Source organism: Cervus canadensis, chromosome 20 (assembly GCF_019320065.1).
Source record: "Cervus canadensis isolate Bull #8, Minnesota chromosome 20, ASM1932006v1, whole genome shotgun sequence".
In the NCBI taxonomy this organism is placed as follows: Eukaryota; Metazoa; Chordata; class Mammalia; order Artiodactyla; family Cervidae; genus Cervus; species Cervus canadensis.
Genome location: NC_057405.1, coordinates 5,977,735 through 5,983,876, shown reverse-complemented (window position 1 = coordinate 5,983,876; position 6,142 = coordinate 5,977,735).

Sequence of the window (6,142 nt, the reverse complement as noted above, 5' to 3'; positions counted from 1 at the left end):
GTCTATGGACACTTAAATTGCTTCCATATTTTGGCTATTGTGAATAATGCTGCAATGAACATGGAAGAGCACAAATCTTTTCAAATGAGTGTTTTTGCCTTCTTCAGATAAATACCCAGAAGTAGAAGAACTGGCTCATATGGGAGTTTCATTCTTAATATTTTTGGGGGAATCTCCATATTCTTTTCCATAGTAGCTAAAACAATTTGCATTTCTAACAGTGTTCAAGGGCTCCCTTTTCTCCCCATCCTGGCCAACTCTTGTTATTTCTTGTCTTTTTTTGATAATAGCCATTCTGAGGGATGTGAGTGATATTTCAACGTGGTTTGATTTACATTTTGGTGATGATTAATGACGTTGATCATCGCTTCGTGTACCTGTTGGCCATCTGTGTGTCTTCTTTGAAAAAATGTCTCTTCTGATCTTCCACCAATTTTTTAGTCAGATTTTTATGACTTTGCTCTTAAGTTGTATAGTTTTTTATATATTTTGCATCTTAACCCCTTATCAGACATATGATTTGCAAATATCTTCTCCTGTTCAGTATGTTGCCTTTTTATCTTGTTGGTAGTTGCCTTTGCCATCAGTTCAGTTCAGTTTGGTCACTCAGTCATGTCCGATTCTTTGCGACCCCATGGAGTGCAGCATGCCAGGCCTCCCTGTCCATCACCAACTCCTGGAGTTTACTCAAACTCATGTCCATTCAGTCAGTGATGCCACCAACCATCTCATCCTCTGTTGTACCCTTCTCCTCCTGCCTTCAATCTTTCTCAGCATCAGGGTCTTTTCAAATGAGTCAGCTCTTTGCATCAGGTGGCCAAAGTATTGGAGTTTCAGCTTCAGCATCAGTCCTTCCAATAAATATTCAGGACTGATTTCCTTTATGATGGACTGGGTAGATCTCCTTGCAGTCCAAGGGACTCTTAATAGTCTTCTCCAACACCATATTCAAAAGCATCAATTCTTCTTGGATATAACTTTCTTTATATCCAACTCTCACATCTATACATACCTACTGCAAAAACTATAGCTTTTACTATGTGGACTTTTGTTGGCAAAGTAATGTCTCTGCTTTTTAATATGCTGTCTAGGTTGGCCATAACTTTTCTTCCAGGGAGCAAGTGTCTTTTAATTTCATGGCTGCAGTCACCATCTGCAGTGATTTTGGAGCCCAGAGAATAAAGCACTGTTTCCACTGTTTCCCCATCTTTTGCCATGTAGCCACTTTATCTGATATCATCCCACTTGTTTATTTGTTGTTGTTGTTGTTGCTTTAAATTTTAGTGTCAGATTCAAAAAATCATTACCAAGACATCTGTCAAGGAGCTCACTGCCTGTTTCCTTCTCTGGTGTCTTATGGTTTCAGGTCTTACAATAGATTAAAAGTATTGTAGTCCAACCAACTGCCTCACTTAATCCGAACTTTCAAATAATGCCACGTAATCTAATGCTAATAGAAATTTGCAACAATTAAGTATAACACTCAACAATGAATAAAGCATATTTAAATTTTTTCCTTTAATTTTTTAAATTGAATTCAATTTGTCATTTGTGACAAATTTATATTGTGAAATGATGTCTTCTCCATCAGATTCAGTATTGTCTCCTTAATCTCATGCTTCTGGAGGAATATGTAAAAGAAATAAAATGCAGGATGTTTCTGAGTCATGGAGAATGACCTCCTGGACCTATATAGTCACACACATGTTCTGGTCTTCCTGTCTCCATTTAGGACCTTAAGGTTATAGACAGCCTGTACCTTCTCTTGCTTAATAATCATAGCCCAATAATTCTGAATTAGGGGAATTTAGCAATGACTTGGGACACTTCTTCATTCTCACAACTAGAAGGATATTACTACAGTCTAGTTTTAGCAGCCAGGGTTCCTGCTAAATAACCTTTAGGACACAAGCAAAGAATTATCCAGCTCAATATATTAATAATGCCAAATTTGAAAATCTCCCCAAATATCTCCAATGACTTGAAACAGATATTTTCTTTCATTAAGTATTTTAAATTGTATTCAAAATTAGAATATAAACTATTGGTAACTTGAGCATAGCTCAAAAAAAAACCATTTGATTTTAGTTGTTGTATTACCTATGCTTGTATTATAACATAAAAATGCTTTGAAAATGAACAGGGATGCTATGCATTTTAATAGAAAGTTGAATTAGCTCATGTTTGTCATTGAATTTAATGGACAAGGTGCCTACTCTGGAGTATTTACAACCCATAGATCTGTGTCAATTCTCTGGGAGGAGGATTAAGACCTACAGTAAATACTTTACGTTGATCATCTACAACTTGATACCAAAGTATAGATTTTAAAGAACTAGTCTGTACTTCAGCAATTTTTTTTAGAGGCATTGAGGTTTGTTGAAGTCTTTTAGTCTTTTTCTTAGCAACAGTCCCTCCCTCTTCCTGTGGATGCTAAGAACCAAAAAATTCTAACTTAGAAACAGGTCAGGCTCTCCTAATAGTGTGAAACAAGGAAATACTGCTTTCGGCTTCCTAACCCCTTAGAGACTGAATGTTCTCACGGCATTTTTTCCTCAGGATCTATAGAAACCTGCTGTGTGAGAAGGACCTAAAGTGGATGTACCTGGAGCTGAAAGTGACTGCAGCTGATTGGGTTGCTAGGTGAGAATTCCCTCTCTGAGGAGCTGGTGTTACAAAGCTCCTCACCCACGTTTGTGTTCTTTGTATGTAAAGGCTCTTCAGCTTTCTTTGGTAGATATAGGAAAGCGGGTTTGTTCCTTTATTTCATAAATATTTATTTTGTGTCTGATAGTTTTAAGTCACTGTGCTCAGGAAGGGTGGAGGGGAAGTGAAACTGAAGATGAGGCTGCCAGGGAAGGCTGGATTAAGGATCATGTGAGTGAAGGAGCTCTCATGAACAGAAAGTCAGGGTAGTTGTCAGTGGAAGATGAGAACTGGGCTGGTCTACAGCAAAGTGAGCAAAGAGGGACAAGGTCGAGGGCAGAAGATGAAGGAGGAGGCCTGTCTGTGTTACACTGCGCTTAAGAGGTGAGTCACTCTGCTACGATGCATTGTGTCAGAGATAAGTTGTGTAAGAGGACAGAAGCAGGGGTTGTTGTTTAGAGTGGGAATATTAGGTAGGCCACTGGAGGAAGATGAATGAAATGTTTAAATCATAATGAGCAGAGCCGCATTTTAGTCTATCCTTGCTTTGGAAGAGAGAACTGGTGATACCAGTGTTAGCACCTTGGGGACCCAAGATAAACAAGGATGCTCACAGATACATGTGGTTTGACACATGTGGTCTCTGTGAGTTCTAGGTACTATCTGGAGACCAGCAACTACCACCGCTTAAGAGTTGGCTTGAGGGGCTCAGTGTTACCATTTTTCTTTCCATTAAACTGAATGTTTTATTTGACGGTTAAGAATTTATCCATCACCTCTTTAAATTTGCCTCCTATGCTTCTGGGGGGTTTCCCAGGTGGCTCAGTGGTAAAGACTCTGCCTGCCAAGCAGGAGACACAGGTTTGATCGCTGGGTCAGGAAGATCCCCTGGAGAAGGAAATGGCAACCCACTCCAGTATTCTTGTCTGGGAAATCTCATGGATAGAGGAGCCTGGCGGGCTACAGTCCATGGGGTCATGAAAAGTCAGACATGACTTAGCAACTTAAGAATGACAATGCTTCTGGGAGATTCTCATTGACTCTTTTCAATTTTTATTCACTATCTCTAGCTCAGCCTTGTCCTCTCAGCACCATAAAATATCATTTCTTCAAAATTCATCACTGACATTATTGATTCAACATGGAATGTAGAAGACAGTTGAGTACAGCATCAGAGGTCCCCCAAAAGGGTACTTGGGATTAAGTCTGGGCTTTTTCAAGCTGTGTGTCTCTGTTATGTCTGTCCTCTTAATCTCCTGCCTATCTTTTGAGGATCATTAGTCATTAATCATTATCTTAAACATGATTTGTTGCTAAAACTAGAGTTTGCTCAATCAGATTGTGTTCAAGAATCATCTAGTTACTTTGCCTTGGAATAATCTGCCTTAATGACTTGATCACTTAGGTCATTCTCCTTCTAAGGATGAAGTTCATCCAAAAAGAAGCTATCCACAAAGTTTTCTTAATTGATCTCATCTCATAAATAGAACAAAAATCTATAATGTATTTTGAACATACAAGTGTTTTTCCAATGAGAAAGTCCAAATTTTACAGTTGACTGGAATCAAAGTAATATCTGCAAATAGTAGGCTTTGGGACATCATTCATCCAGTTAATATTTGGCAGAGAATCCTTTTCCTTCCAGCCTATTTGAAAGGCAGAGTCTGCCAAACTTTGGGTCAGTCTTTATGACCTAGACTGAGGAGGTCATTATTTTAAGATTTTCTACTTGGAAGTGATTCATACTTGTTGGCTGCTGGGGAAAATGAGGTAGTTTTGTTTTGTTTTTTTAGGGGAGGCTTCATTATTTAATGACTATTATTGATACTTTCCTTTTCAACTGTTCACAATTCTGGAGTCATCATCTTTGCTTTCAATGTGACCAAGATTGTGTGTGTGCATGCAGAGTCACTCAGTCTGACTCTTTACGATTGCCTGGACTGTAGCCCACCAGGCTTCTTTGTCCATGGGATTTCCCAGGCAAGAATATTAGAGCAGGTGTCCATATCCTCTGCTGGGGGATCTTCCCGACCCGCATCTGTTGTGTCTCCTGCATTGGCGGGTGGATTCTTTAGCACTCCACCACTTGGAAGCCTGCAACCAAGACTGTTTTTTAAACATTATAAAGGAATAAAGTGCAATGGCTAAGACTATGGTGTCCATATCCCTGATGGGTTTTATAATATAGTTTTACCAGTTATTAGCTGAAAACTTAGTTTATCTCTTTGCACGTGGGAGTTGATCTGTTCAAAGGAGTGGTAGTTGTACTCTGCTCATAGGTTGTAAGGTGCTTAAGACAATGTCTGGAATGTAGTATTTGCTTAGTTAATGCAAGTATTTATATTCTTTCACCAAAACACAAGATTTGTAAGGGCAGGGATTATTGTCCATATTATTTTTTTGCTTTACTTCTGATGCTTACAAGTCTGGAACAGAGTTGGTATTCAGGGAATATTTGTTAATAGACTTTGTCAGTGGAATATGGTGGTATCCCTCTCTCTGTCACACACACACACAAACACACACAGTAAAACCATCTTGTCTCTGAATGAGCTGGTTGGGCTGACTGTGACTCTATGTAGCACGTTCATCTTCTTACTTAAGTATGATCAGATTATCATCACAAATTTCACAGCTGTCAGTTCATTAACCCACTAAGTGTCTAAGCTAATATCAATGTGATATTATTGGTACACCTGCTACCCACACTACAAATTTAAAAGTACCCCTTTCTGTGTTGCTAATTGACTCAATCATTACCTTCATGAACAGACGGTGATGTTTTCCTGGACAGAGAATAGCATGCATTTAAATATACTCTAAAATCACACAGTGAAAGTCAATTGATGTATAATGGAAATGAGGAACACTGAGGATTTTGGTGATGCCATTTTAAGGCTTTTACATTTCTTTTAAAATTAATCTCCAAAAATGTGATACAAGAGCTTGAATATTTTCTAATTTTACCTAGAAAAATAATCATTGTTCTGATTATTCCAGGACTCTTATTTACACTAAACCTAATATTTCAGGTAAGGTAAAAGTAATGATTCTCAGACTTTAGCAAGGAACAGTCAACTGGAAGTGAAAGTTGCTCAGTTGTGTCCAACTCTTTGCGACCCCATGGACTCATCCATGGAATTCTCCAGGCCAGAATACTGGAGTGGGTGGCCTCTCCCTTCTCCAGGGGATCTTCCCAACCCAGGGATCAAACCAAGGTCTCCCACATTGCAGGTGGATTCTTTACCAGCCGAGCCACAGGCAAGCCCAAGAACACTGGAGTGGGTAAGCTTATCCCTTCTCCAGGGGATCTTCCCGGCCCAGGAATCAAACCGGGGTCTCCCACTTTGCTGGCGGATTCGTTACCAACTGAGCTATCAAGGAAGACTGGAAATCTTGTTAAAAGAGTTTGCTGGACCCCATCCACCAGTTTCTGATTCAGTACTTCAGAGGTGAGACCTAAGAGTTCACTTTTCAAATGTGTTTCCAGGGGATG